Source organism: Panthera uncia, chromosome D4 (genome assembly GCF_023721935.1).
Source record: "Panthera uncia isolate 11264 chromosome D4, Puncia_PCG_1.0, whole genome shotgun sequence".
NCBI lineage: Eukaryota > Metazoa > Chordata > Mammalia > Carnivora > Felidae > Panthera > Panthera uncia.
Window position 1 is genome coordinate 42692877 of NC_064807.1, and position 15598 is coordinate 42708474.

At 41.1% G+C, this 15598-nt stretch overlaps 1 protein-coding gene across 1 annotated transcript in view; it reads right to left on the reverse strand.

Annotated features, from left to right (window-relative positions):
- SAXO1 (stabilizer of axonemal microtubules 1) overlaps positions 1 to 15598 on the reverse strand; it is a 49039-nt gene that overhangs the window by 17441 nt on the left and 16000 nt on the right. The gene's annotated exons all lie outside the window — the stretch shown is intronic.

The window sequence follows — 15598 nt, forward strand, 5'->3', positions numbered from 1 at the left end:
CAACCTTTCCTTTTCTCTACTAAACTATCAAGTGGCCAAAAAAAATTTTAACGATGTATAACTGCAATTGGTTAATCATCAAAATCCCTTAAAATCATAAAATTATACACAAGCATGACTGACGTTCAGCCACTATAGATACCATACTGCCTGTTTAAATTTGAAATATTTCCAGGGCACCTGGGTGGCTCAGTCAGTTAAGGGTCTGACTCTTGATTTCAGCTCAGATCGTGATCTCATGGTTCATGAGGTCGAGGCCTACGTTGGGCTCTGCACTGACAGCATGGAGTCTGCTTGGGATTCTCAGTCTCCTGTCTCCTTCTCTCACTCTGCCTCTCCCCTGCTCATGCTCACTCATGCGTGCTCTCTCAAATAAATACACTTAAAAAATAAAATAAATAAAATAAAAATGAAATACTTCCACACCATGGTAGGTAAATCATCATGGCCCGGAGCCTTTTGAGTGCTCCTCCCAACTGGCCTCCCCTGAGACCTCCCTGGGCCTCCCAATCCCGCAGCAGTTGGGGCTCACCCCCTGACCGGACAGGGTGCTCCAGGGCTGTGCACTAACCCTTTCCAAATTGGCTGCTTCCTGGATCGTTTCAGAATAGCACCTTTCCATACAAGTGGCCTCACAAAGAACAAAACTACCTCAGTTCTGAGCACACTATACACCACTGACTACGTGAACCTGTTTCACATTGAAAGTCTGGCTCATTTCTTCTTTTAGGTCTCACCTCAACTCTTGCTTCCATAGAAAGACTTCCACTGGTTATCTTCCATTTTCCATACACCCATACCCCTGGCACAAGGTTCTCTCTCTCATCCTGGTGTATGCCTTTCCCATCACTAATTGCTATCTGTCATCAGCAGGTTTGTTGGTGAGTTTGTTCATTATCTGTCTCATCTACCAAGCTCAGTACCTTTTCTATCTTGTTCACTGCTATAGCCCCTTAGCCTGCCTGGTACACAGTAGACTGTCAATAAACAGCTACTGAGCAAACTATTAAACACATAAATAAATGACTCAATAAATGTTATGCCTCATTACACAAATAGATGAGTTAAGATGGCAGAGAAGTAGGGAGACCCTAGGATTACACAAATAGATGATAAAAAATAATTTGAAGTTACAATTTATGGTGAGTTTTCCCATCTTACATGCATGGCAATAAATGAACACTATTATTCTACTTACTGCTAGACAAAGGGCAGCTCTTTGAGCTTTCAAAATCGAAGTAGTATATCAACTATTCATATGTCCACATACGATTCTTACAAACCAGTTGGGACACCTCTCATCTTCAGGCACCAGCACATCACCAAAATTGTATGTGAGTGATTTCCAACTTTGTTATATCAAGGAATAGCTGATTTTTGAACTTTTTTACACTTGTTTTAATTAGAGAAACTAAAATACACAGACTTCTGAGGCGGCACATAAGGGAAGAGCAGGGGAAGAGAGAAACGGACTTACAGAGAACTCATCACTATTCTAATTAAAGTTATTTTCCAGGCAACAATTTGCATGCTATTCCTGTTGTTTGTAAGTTCAACCCTTTATACAAATGTGGCTGCCACCACTGTTGTTACTACGTACTTCTCTTCAACCTCCCAAGCTCTAGAGAAAATGATCAATACCTGTACGGTTCAGATGGCTAGAACTGCATATTAACAAGTACCTTTAAAGAGATCCCTGTTTGCTTTCTTCACATTTGTAGGTTTGTATATCAGAAAAGCCTTAAGATGGCGTAAACTTGCCACATTTATTTTTAAGTTTTTAAAGTAGTCTCTACACCCAGTGTGAGGCTCAAACTCACAACCCCAAGATCAAGAGTCACAGCCTCCACTGACTGAGCCATCCAGCCACCCTAGTTTTCATTTCTGTTATTACAGAAGTACTACTGGGTTTGTGGTAAATATTTTAGATTCTCTTAATTATTCATAAGGAAATATTCCATAAATATGTCATCCTTATAGTACGAATATCTGAATTGCAGTGTTAAATATGTGCAATAAAAGTTTAGTTTTCCTTTTTCAAAATGCACAGTGTTGGCATTTTGTGTTCAAAGGCGATTATGCATCTAACATCTTATATATTTAATAAAATATGCCCTAATAATAGGTACATAAGTTGATGAGTGCTTTAATCTTCCATCCACTCGAGATAATTGTTGTGTTTGCATAGTAAACAAAACAACCATACTCCATGATATGTAAACATTAGATATTATTACTGTTTGTGTGTTCACAGTCTGTCCAATTATCTGAGCTTTCAATCTGAGCCCAATTAGAACCCTATCATTCTAGGATTCCTACAAACCTCAAATCAAAAGCCAAGAATTGCTGGCTATCAAAAATGCCTTTGCAGATATATTTTATTCACCCACACTCTTTGAGAGAAAAGTCAAAGTTTTATTAAGAATAACTTAGATTCAGGCACTTGCAATAAAATCGACTCTACAAGCATAGCAATATTTTCCCTCTCCAGTGCCCTTGTTTTTTAAACCAGCAAAACTTTGTTTTTATATAGCCCCCCTGTCTATAATGTTACTTTTTTACTTTAAAAAAGAGTGGAAAGACTTATTCCTAAAGAAAATAAATGTAATGGCAAAATACTACATTGTGATGGTATCCTGAGAGGGAATTCCAATACAGCAATAAGCTTCTACCCAGACTCTAATGTTCCTTTAAGTGGAATTGTATCTATCTATGGGGAGGGGGTCATGTTTTGACTTGCTGCTAGTTAACTAAAATCTGTCTCTCTTTGAAGTATTAAGAAACTCTTATTTGAAAGTAAATGTTCCTAGGTGCCTAGGTGACTCAGTTGGTTAAGCAAATGACTCTTGATTTCAGCTCAGGTCAAGATCTCACGGTCATGAGATTCAGCCCCACAGCAGGCTTGTGCTGAGCATGGAGCCTGCTTGGGATTCTCTCTCTCCCTCTGCCCCTCCCCCCGCTTGTGCGCACATGTGCCCTCAATCTCAAAAAAAATAAAATAAATGTTTCATTGCCTGAGTCTGCTCATAGGGCCACCTCCTTTCCTTACCTGTAACCCAAAACCCTGAGCATCCCTCTCAAGTCGCCAAGCACCATATCTCCTCATTGGTCTGCCCATCCCTTTCCTAAAAGGGAAAACACTTCAATCCTTAATTTTTAGTGGACCTAGTCAGTGATTAATGAAAGTGTGTGCAATCACCATGGGTGGGGTATTTTCAGGTAGGCGTGACAGTCATGAACCAAAGAAAGGAGACCTCTTCAAACTGTCTGATACTTGTATGGTTTTAGAAGCTGCATTGGCTTGTTCAGGAACACATATTCTCATGAGCCTAGATGGGGCCACTAGGCAGAGAGGGCAAAGTGGAGGGAGAAGGTTTCTTTATCAGAACTCTCTAAAGTCTTTCCGCTCCAGAATTCACTGAAGGACCACAGGAAAAAGGAAATAATGCTGACTTTTTCTGTTATTTGGTAAAGGTAGTAGTAGAACTACTCAACAGACCACAGAAAATGTTAATAATAGTTAACTCTGAACACTGACTCCAAGCTAGAATCATGGAATTTTAAAAATTAAATTAAGGGCTCCTGGGTGGCTCAGTCAGTTAAGCATCTGATTCTTATTTTCGGCTCAGGTCATGATCTCAAGATTCGAGAGTTTGAGCCCCATGTTGGGCTCTGTGCTGACAGTGTGGAGCCACTTGGGATCCTGTCTCTCCGTCTCTCTGCCCCTCTCCCCTACTTGTTCTCTCTCTCAAAATAAACTCTTTAAAAAGTTATAAAAAATTAAAAAACTACTTAAATATTTTAAAGGACCATGGGGAATACCTGAGCCAATGTCCTCACAATGCTAATGAAAAATCAGAAGCTCAGAGAACGATGTGCAGGATCTAGCCATGGACAAAACCTAATTCTCCTTCGCATCTGAATGACCAGGTTCATTTCCTGACATTTAGGTCTCAAGGAACCCTAGAATGGATCAAAGAACTTTAAAGATATGACAAGTACCTCCAGCATAGCGCCATCTGACAGAGATAGAATGCAAGATGTGCATGAGAGCCGCATACATCATTTTAAATGTTCTAGTGACCACATTAAAATGGTAAAAAAGAGGGGTGCCTGGGTGCCTCAGCTGGCTACACGTCTGACTCTCGGTTTCAGCTCAGGTCATGATCTCACAATTTTGTGAGTTCGAGCCCCACATCGGGCTCTGTGCTGACAGTGCAGAGCCTGCTTGCGATTCTCTCTCTCACCCTCTCTCTCTGCCCTTCCCCTGCTCACACTGTCTCTGTCTCAAAATAAATAAACAAACTTGAAAAAAAAACTTAAAAAAAATAAAATGTTAAAAGAGGTAAAGTTAATCTTAAATACTTTAATCCAATGTATTCAATATAATTTCAACATATAATCAGTATAAAAAATTAAGATATTTTATTTTCATACTACATCTTTAAAATGCAATATGGGTTTTATATTCACAGCACATCTCCATGAGGAATACCACATTTCAAGGGCTCAGTAGCCACGTGCAGTGGTAGCTTCCCTATCTGGAAAACACAATCTAGAATTGGAAGGAACAGACAAAAGAATTGCCAGCCCTTCGATGCTGGTTTTCAAGTGGAAGAAAGACAAAGATGCCTAGAAATATTTTCTTTGACTAATATCCTGTTTGTCTCCTCCTTGGATTCTCTGACCTACCTTCGTGTGACATGAACAGGGACGTTAAAAGACATGAAAAATTGAGTTTTCCCTAATTCTTCCCACTCCATTGGGCCAAGCTTCAGTTCCATGCACCTGCGATGCCCTCTGGAGCTGCTCTCTTTCCTACCACTTCCACTTTTCCAGAATGCTTCTCTTTCTTCAAAGCCCATCTCGACAACCATTCCTGTCACCACCACCACTCCAGGAAGCTACTGAAAATGCTACCACACTGTCACTGGCTACGACTCACACTCTCTTCTCTAAGTGTACATGGCTTTGTGTCCCTACCTCTTTTAGGACACTTCTGTACTTCCTGGCACAGTCATCTCCTTATAAACTTTCAGGTTAAGAATTCTCGGGGTGACTGGGTGGCTCAGTCAGTTAAGCGTCTGACTTTGGCTCAGGTCATGGTCTCAGGGTTCATGAGTTTGAGCCCCGCATCGGGCTCTGTGCTGACACCTCAGAGCCTGGAGCCTGCTTTGGATTCTGTCTTCCTCTCTCCCTCTCCACTTGTGTGCTCATGCTCACTCGCTCTCTCTCTGTCTCCCTCCCTCTATCTCTGTCTCTGGCTGCAAGCACAGATGTTCATCATGGCAAAAAGCTTTCAACGTGATATTGATCATGATGAAAAGTATGGCAATTTTTCCTGCCACCATCAAGCTGCATGATTAATAGCTAGTTAATATGACTTCGGACTTCTCAAACAAAGAAACCTCTAACAGTCTTTTAGATCATAACCTGTTTGTAAAAAGAGTAGCAACTATGGATATCAGTGACTTCCCTTGCCTCTACCATGGTTTTCCAGACTCCCCTGAGCCAAGTCTGGCACAGGCAATGAAAAAGGCTCTCCTTCACTCCTCTCCTTTGCTTCAGGAGGCAGCACACATGGCAGAAAAGGACTTTGGAGGCAGGAAGATCTGGTTTCCAATTCTAGCTCTGTCACGGACTGCATGTGTAAAGTTAAGGAAATCAGTTACTTTACTCTTCTGAACTTCAATTACTTCCAAATATGTAGAAAACTTCCACTTAGTAGGATTTTGTGGATTAAATCAAATACTGGAGGTAAAATGCCTAACCCAGTCCAAAGCAAGCAATCTGAAATTAATAGGCTGCTTATTGAGCAATTACTATCCACCCCATGGGCTAAGAGTTTTATATATTATCCCACCTAATACTTGCAGCAATGCTATGAGCAAGACACTGTTATCTCCATTTTACAAACATCAAACTGAGACTGTAGGAGGTGTTATTTCACTCAAGGCCATATAGCCAGACTGTAATTAAATCAGGACTAAAACCCCAGATATTCTGCCTGATTCCAAAGTCTGTGCCCCTAATCATGGGCATACATTGTGTGCCTTCAGGGGATGCCAGCCTGTACTAAACACCTCTGTTTCCTGCCTGCCCTGGTAAATGTGAGGGCAGTCAATTCATAGGCAGTTCTCAGACCTGCCCTTTCTCCTTCACTACACTCAGAATCTTCCAAGGCAAGATACACTCCTCATTCTCAAGGACCCCAAAACTACTCTAATACAAACCAATAAATACATACAATTCCAAATGCTCTTTAAAACTCTGACCTTTCCACGGAATCTCTTACGTTGTCTAAAAAAGAGCAGATCATTAAATAACACTAACAACCAGGAAAACAAAGAATATGGAACACTGGATCCAAAAGGACCCATGAGATCAGCCAGGCCTGCAGCTCCATCATGCAGATGTGGACACTGAGAGCAAGAGACACGGAGCCACTGCCTAAGGTCACACAGCTGGTCAGCAGCAGCGTTCACCTCGGGTCCCATATCACCACCCACGTAATTGACTTCCAGTTACAATCCAATTTAAAACTCAAAGTTCACACTCTTAAAGGATTTGCAGCCCATTTTTCCTTTTTCCCAGTAGTTGGGAGCCCGTGACCTGTCACAGCTGCTGTGTGAGGGAGGAAAACAGAGCAGAAAATGCATTCTTGGTCTAGGAGGTGGGAAGCTGCCAAGGATCACCAAACCTCCAGTCATAAAAGTCATCTTTTCAGTCTGATAGTTAAGAAAGAATCCAGAGTGTTTAGGATAACAAAAACTTTAAGTTCCTAGAGGTGGAGTCTTCTCAGAGGAGAACCCACGTCTCTAGAATGGTCTTCTGCCTGAACATGAGAAGCTCACAAAGCCAACCCAAGTGGCCTCTGGGGATGAGTAAAGCCAGTGCTTTTTCCTGATATGTGCATTACCTGCAGTGGTTTATAAACTTTCAAAATGTTTACTAAAATTTCTTCTCTCGTGTGCATAAATATACTCAGAGAGGCAAAGGGACAAGTGAGAAACCTTTTATAACTGCTAAATAAGACCATTTTTGAACATAGATATATATTTCAGGCCAGTCTTGAGACAAAGGGACTCATACTACCTACTAGATCTTTAAAGAATCAGAACAGTGGGAGAAATCTGAGTAACTCCAGCTTATATCCAGCCCACAGTACTAGGGATTGGAGCAGGGATTATCAACTAGAATTCTTTGGTGGCAACTCATCCCTCAGGGGATCCGATTCTGAGTGACAGAAAGCAGGGCCAAAACTTTAAATATGTGAGGGAGAACAAGCAACCTGAAGACCGTTTGGTAGAAATATGACAGATGCAAATGATGAACCAACAACTAGCAGTGCCTGATGTTAAGGGAGGTGGGGGTACAGTGAAGAGATTCTGAGTCACAAGTTTAGGGAGAAAGATCATCTTGATTGATCAGCCATGTCTGTCAAGGAGGCCAGGCTAGGGAAGTAGAGCCGGGTGAGGAATGAATCAATCAACCAATCGACAAAAGGGAAGGAAAAGAAGAAGGAATTTGGCTGAAAATGGTGTCTTGTAGGAATGATACATTTGGAAAACATCTGGAACGACAACAAAGTCATAAAAGTGCAAATCAAGTCCTTGAGAAGATCAAGTAATTAAAAATGAGGACAAAGTCTTGAAGAACACTAGGATTTAGGAAGCAGGACAATGAAGTTTCAAGGTAGGGGGAAAAAGTGACAAAAAGAAGAAAATTCAGTGACACAAGAGTCAAATAAGAAAAGATTTAAGTGTTCAACAGTTAAATTGCTACAGAAAAAGCCAAAGGTCTGGGGGCAGAGAAGAAGACATCTCCTCTGTTGACCAGAAAGCAACCTTAGTAGAGTGGCTGGGCTGGAACCATAGAATCAATGATACTAAAGAAGTGGAGGTAGAGAGGCCACCATGCTGAAGAATCTGGTAGCAAAAGTGGCAAGAAAACTTGAACCAGAGCTCAAGACATTACCCAGAAAGTACACAAGAATTCTTAACCATGTGATCATTATCAGGAAGCAGTGGGTAGAAGTCCAATCGTCTTTGTAGGTAGGAGAACAGATTAGCAGATAGGGATTCTCTAATGAGCAAAAATAACTGATGTAGCCACAGACTGAGAAGAGAAGGTGAATGAGGTTCAAGAGACAAGTTGAGAGAAGGGAGTCAGCAACACCAATCTGATGGCCTCCACCCAGAGTACAAGGGCACCAAGAGAGGGAAAGCAGATAAGGTGGGATGGCAGCTGGAAGAGAGGCTCAAAGTGTGCATAGGGCACTCTGGGGAATGCACTTAAGAGGCAACTAGAGAATAATGAAGACTTGCTTCCGGGAGTAGTGGGACTGAGGAGAGGGCCCACTAGGCCTGGCTGGCCCTTGTCAGTGTTGGAATTCTCCGGAGCAGTGCTCAGCAGCTCTAGGGAGAGCTCTGGCTCAGTAGACAAGAAGCTGAGGGACTGTGGGACAGCAGGCGCTGAGGAGAGGAGCCCTGGTGAGTCATGAGCACTCAGGCTCAATGGACAGAAGGGAAGGCAGCAAGAGCCAGTGCTTCTTGGAAAAACTGAGGCCTGGCAAGAGCAACACAGAATAGGTCTAGGGCTACATATGCCTCATGGGCTCTCTCAGGCCCTTTCCCTTGGCAGTCAAAAGGAAGAGGAGTTTCTCCTGTGAAAAAAAGTATTTAGGTTAATAAGAGAAACCTCTTCAAGAAAGTACAATTGGTCAAGGCACCCCCAGGAGATACAAGGCAGGGATTTTGGCAATGGCCCCACTGAGCCTTGGAGAGAAACACATGGAAGAGGAGAAACATGCCAGTAACCAAGGCTCTTTCTCTTTCTAACTCTTAAAGAGCTCTTAGAGAACGTTCTGTGTTCTGGAGGAGGCAGGCACTGCCCTGGGCTATAGTCTCCTTTTTCCCTCTGAGGTCCTGGCAATACTCCACCCAGAACTCTATTCTACCCATTGTGCTTCATTCCCTTCAGGTTTTAGCTCAAAATCCCTCCTTCCAGAAGGACTTCCCAAACCTCCAGAACATGTTAGTCACACACACGTTTGTATTCTCCTGCTCAAGTTTGACTTCCTGGCAGGTGGATCTTGAATACCGTTACCTTGGTGCATGGTTCATGATGGGCACTCAATATATGACTGCTGAAAGCATGTAAGAACAGGGGAAAATATCATATATGACTAGGTTCTGTCCATTTTGGCCTTACACAGGAGGACAATTACAAACTGCTTAAAAGGAAACTCAGAAGCTATACTCATATTTGTTTGCCCTTGTTGTGTGGTGCTTCCCATGTAAACAAAGCCTAGAAATTGGTTTTATAAAAACAAATCTTTGAACCCTGTCTCAAAACACACACACACACACACACACACACAGTTTGAGCTGAATAACACATTCAGATGTGAAATCTAGAATTATAAAGCTTTCAGAGGAACACATAGGAGAATATCTTTGTCACTTAAGGAAAGGCAAAGATTTCCTGGAGAGGTCAAGTAAGTAATAATTATAAAGAAGGAATTGGTTAGACATCATCAAGTCAAAACCTGCTCAAAGATACCATTAAGAAAATAAATAAGCAAGCCACACACTTGGAAACAATATTTGCAAGACAGATATCCAGCAGAAGACGGAGATCCAGGATATAGAAATATTATCTATAACTCAATAATAAAGACAAAAAATAACAAGCAAAGATGTGAGCAGACCCATCATAAGATATGCAAATGGACAATAAACTATACAAAAGTGCTTAACATCATACACCATTAGGGAAGCTCAAGTTTAAACCACAATAAAACACCACCACATACACACCAGAATTGCCAAAATTACAAAGATTGACAAAACCTATTGCTGGCTAAGTGGAACAACTGGAATTGTTGTAGCATTCAACTCATGTTGAATGAATTGTAATCCATTGTTGGTAGGAACGCAAAATGGTCCAAGCCCATTTGACAAAATCTATGGCCATTTCTACATGCTGGACTACCTCCTGGTCCAACAATTCCATCCTAGGAATTTATCCACAAGAAATAAAAACCTTTTATTCACAAAAAAAGGAGTTGGTCAAGAATGTTCATAGACACTTTCCTCATTTAACCAAAACTAGAAATAGGCCAGGCATCCATCAATGGGAGACCAGGTAAACTGCGGTATCATCATTCAATGGAATAGTACTCAGCAATAAAAAGGAACAAGCTACTCGGGCAGTCACACAATAGCAGGGATGAATCTCAAGAACATTTTGAGTGAAAGAAGAACCAATCAAAAGAATACATACTTTACAATTCCATTTATATGAAATTTTAAAACAGGAAGAACTAATCTTTAGTAGGGAAAAGATTGGTGGTTACCACTGGGAGCGAGAGAAGGGACTGGTTAAGAAGGGAAATGCAGGAACTTTCTGAGGTGTTGGTAATGTTCCAGATAGGATACAGATTTGGGTTACACAGGCACTTGAATTTGTTGGCAAACACCAACACAAGATTTATGAATTTCATTGAAATTTACCTCAAAAGAAGAAAAAGGACAAAAATATTAAGCTGCTGTTAATGATATGAATGCTGAACTATTTAGGGGAGAAGTTACTGATTTCTGTGATTTACTTTGAAAATCATTGGGGCGCCTGGGTGGCACAGTCGGTTAAGCGTCCGACTTCAGCCAGGTCACGATCTCGCGGTGTGGGAGTTCGAGCCCCGCGTCAGGCTCTGGGCTGATGGCTCAGAGCCTGGAGCCTGTTTCCGATTCTGTGTCTCCCTCTCTCTCTGTCCCTCCCCCGTTCATGCTCTGTCTCTCTCTGTCCCAAAAATAAATAAACGTTGAAAAAAAAAATTAAAAAAAAAAAAAAAAAAAAAGAAAAAAAAATGAAAATCATAAAAAAAGATGGGTTGATGGATGGATGGATGGATGGATAATAGGATGAATAGATGGAAAGATATGTCAATGTTAATGATAGAATCCAGGAAGTGGATATACAGCCATTCACTCTAAAATCTTTTTAACTTTGTTGGATGCTTGAAATTTTTTATAATAAAATGTTACGGAAGAAAAACAACAAGTTTCTAAAATTCCCTAATTTTTAGATGTGATCATGACATTGTGGTTATATAAGAAAATGTCCACACTTTTAGAGATGTATAATGAAGTATATAGGGGCAAAATGACAAGACATCTGTAACTGGATGAACCAAATGTGACAAAATCTTGATAATTATTGATGCTGGGAGATATATACATGGAATTTGCCTCACAACTCTATTTTCTTTTTTTTGTGGATTTAAATGTTTTTTAATTAAAGAAATATTAAAACAAATCCCTAAGAAGTAGGGCCTACATGAAACAAGTGTGTATCTGCTTAAGCAAGAGTTCCCTTGAGGCTAATAGGGCATTGGTCCAACCACCTGGGACAAAACAGGATTTTGATTTAAGCTGATGATAAGTGCAGAGCCAACAACCGAAGGAAGTTTCCCTTCTCACACTCTGAAGTTTGTGTCAGCTGCACTGGGCTTGTTCCCACATGGCCTTTCAGTGTCCTCCAGCCAAAAAGCAGCAAGCTCACATACTTAACTGTAGTTTCACTGTCTTCTCAAGAAATCTATTAAGTACCCTGTGAATTTTGGATGAAACCCGACAGCTGTGCTAAACAAATCTTCCCAAGGCTCTCTTTCAGGCATTGCAAAAAACAACCAAAACCTCTTTAATCTCTATCTTAGAACACTAACTATACTTGACCCACCACCACCTCACTCCTACCCAAGATTCCTTTACCTGCATAGCACTCTTGTGGTCACTCTCATCACAGCATTTGTCCCACATTAAAAAAAAAAAAGCTTGCTTATTTGCTGCCCAGACTAGGTTTCTTTTTTTTTTTTTTTTTTTTTTTTTGGGGGGGGGGGGCGCTGGTAAGCGGGGGCTGGTGAGAGGGGTATCTTGTTCACTATTCTATAACCAGCTAAGCACAAGGCCTGGAACACCTACATGCTGAGGAAAATGTTTCTGGAATGCTAGATGACCAATGTATAAAACACATAGACTTTACAGAACTTCTCCACATGGTCTCTTTCTTTCTGCCACCCTACAAGCTAAGCAGGACAAAAATTACTAACCCAATATCCCACATGAGGAAGCGAGGCCAGGGAGCTCAAGACTTGGTCAATCTCACAGAATAATTGATGGTAAAACAAGGTCAAGGGCCAGTTTTGCTGACTCCTCAAAAGATGCTCATTGCATCACATCCAGTTCCTCTCTAAGGAAAATTCAGGTTAAGTGCTCAGAATCTGAGACCATTTGCTTCCCACAATCACAGAGCTCAGAGCTAGGGGTTGGGTGGCCTCTGACTTACAACATTTAAGAGTAAATGGTACCCAATGAGCATGGCTCTTACTTGGAAAGCAGGGAGAGTCAAAAGTTGGATAAATGCCACCACTCATAAAACCCCAGATGTTTGGCTTGATGTTCAACATGTTAAATGTCTCCTATAATTAATTAAGGGAGAAAGACAACAGTTACATTCTATACACCATGTCACTTTCCACCAGCCAGTGGACATCAACCACTGCACATGTATTAATTTGTTTCATACTCTCTCCCTCCACACATGCCCTTTTTCTCATTTTGCATAAATGGCAATGAAGGACTGTGTTTTCATAGCTCCCTTCTCAGAGATGATCAGGGACTGGCTAAGATTAACCTGAGCTGTCATCTTTGAGGTTAGATTACCCAAAACTACAGTAGTTCATAAAAGACTCCTCCTTCTCTCTCAGCTTCAAGATTGGGGAAAGAACTGGAAGTTCTACATGAGTCTACAAATAGAACACCAGCCATCAGCTGAAGTGTACTGCGACCACTCCTAAACCTATGTACCTGGGCATCCACCACAGCCCTCGATTTCAGCTTTGACTTTCAGCAGGTGAAATGGCAACAGCTTGAGTGGGGCTCAAGGTCCACAGAGCAGGACTCCAGGCATAGCTGCCTTCCATCTTCAGAACAGCATCCCAACATCCCATCTCCAGGATACAACCATGTTTCTATGTCCTATACAAAGTTACTGAAAGGCCTGGGAGCTGCCAAGTGCCCTATGAATTACTGTGAATTTACTAGTACTTCTCAGTGTTTATAGCTGTCCCACAGCCTTGAGCCCCAAAACTAGGAGCTGAGGTACTTTAAGCCTCCATGTCAGATTTTCAATGCAAAGGTCTCACTCTGTCAAAGTCTCGGGGGTGGGGGGTGGCTTTCTTTCTGTAAACACGGACCTGTCTCATGCTGCAGATAATGGAGAAGAGATGGCTTCCATCAGTTTTCTCCTGCCCCAGACTTCCCACCCAATACTGTTTCCCACCTGAGTAGCCACAGAAAGAAACACTTTTGTCCTTCCAAGCAGCAAGTGGCAGAGAAAGATAGACATACAGACAAATCTGAATCTAGTAGTCAATGCCTCATTCCTGCAGTAACGATTTTCTCCACCACTTGCTCATTAGCCACCGACCTGATGATCATTAACTCAACATTCCCCATGCCCCGCTGCTGTTTGCTCGAATTCTGGAAACCTTTGGAATGTCAACTGATACCAAAATTTCAACAGCTGTTATATCCTTCATCAAAAAAGATTTACTATTGTTAATCTACATTTTTTTCTCTCTGCCTCTAAGGACCTTTTTGAAATTTGAGCCAAATGTCCTATAATGTCATTAAAGAGAAAGAAAAGTAATTTAAACAATGAGTGGAATGATTGTAGAAAAATAGCCTTATTGCACTAAATTTATTCCTCCGTGCACCATAAATATTTTTAAACAAGCATTTGATTCTTAGAGACTGAAGTCACTGTTGGAGACACCCCCTTCCCCCCCCACCCAAAAAAAAGCAGGACGCTAAATTTGAGTTTAATTATTACCACACCTGAGCAGCTGTAACAAAATTATTTCACTGTTCTGGGTGTTCATAATTCTATATGGTGAAGTAGACTCTGATCTTGTTAATAATTTTTCTCTATTTCTCAGATATTTAGCTTAAAGGGAAAATTTTTATATCCCCTCTTTCCAACTGTATTCTTTCAATATATTCTTCTCTCCAGCATTTAAAGTTTACTTCTAGGAACTTTATATGGATTGTGTGAAACCCACTCATTCAATGAAATGTGATGTTATCAGATGTGTTAACAGCAACCCACTTGCTTATCTCTGAAGAAATATCCTGCTTTACACTGATTGCCCAATAAGCAAAAACAGAAAATTCAGGTTATGCTTTGTTATTTGACAAACAGGCAAATATTTCTGGCATAAAGAACCAAGTTACATAAATTGTACTTTTTTTTTTTTGGTTTATATGTTTTAGCTAAAATCAGAACTTGTTAAACCCCTTGGGCTTCTGGAAGAATGCTGAGGATTTAAAGAGCATTTCTTACTGGACCTCCCAGATGCTGGCAAAGTTCTAGGGAATGAGGAGGTGTTAGGAGAGAACAGGCAGATATACACACACCAAGGGTGTTAAGTCCGTTCTTGATTTCTGGTAGAAGATAGCCCTTCTTTCAAAAAAAAAAAAAAAAAAAAAAGGTGGTTTGTTGTTTGTTTTTTTTTTTTCACAAAAATAAAATTCTTGGCTCTCTATAATCTTTTTTTCATCTCCCATCACGGAAGAAAACAAACACCATACAGTTCTATCAGACCAGCTGACAGAGTTCTCCATAGGACTTTGCCTTTTGTTCCTAAAGATATAAAATGTGTACAAGATTTGTACACTTTCAGAGATAGCAAGATGAATAGGTAACATTTACAAATCACTATCATTTATTAAGCACTATGTGCCAGGCACAGATCTTAACTCTTTATGTGTATTATCTCCCTTAACCTTCACAATGAACAAAAGGCATAGAAAACACTTCAAGCCTGAGGTTGAGACACGCTGCTCTAAGACCCCAGAAGCTACAAAGACCACCCACAAGAGCCACACAAGGGAATTCACAAGGAGTGGACCTGGGTCTCCTTCTCTGAACCTCTAAGTAGTGTAAGGAGCCAAGGCTAAGCCTCCCCCAGCTTCTACCAAATTCCATCTGTCCTTACATTCCCCAGCTTTTACTCTTCCCCTCTTTTTCTCCTCTTTGTATTCACACTACATTAAGCCTCAAGTCCTTCAGGATCTAAGGTGGAGACTTTTTTTTTTTTTTTTTTTTTTTTTTTTAGGTGGAGACTGTTTCCAACACAGAGGACATTCTATGAGACCAAGTTCACTGAGAGAACACAGTATCAGCAGCTCCAGCTCCGGATACTGGCAATTTCACCCTCTGCAACTAAAGAAAAGAGAAAACTACTGCCCATAAGCCTTCTCATGACTGGAACAAGATCATAAAGCCACCCCCCAACTGCAAGGGGAGTTTCTAAGTCAAGGTCTGGCTTCTTGGTCACCAGAATGGACACCAGGTATGAGAGATGGGGTCTGGAGAGTAATGTGAGTGGCCACCCAACAGAATCTGTTCTCAAAATGATTCTAACAAAATAAGTTATATTTATGTGTTGTCCCCATAGTACAGGTGGGTACCATGTTAGGGATTAGTAAAAACTCTAATGGGGGGATAACAGGTTCTAAATATCCACCAAACT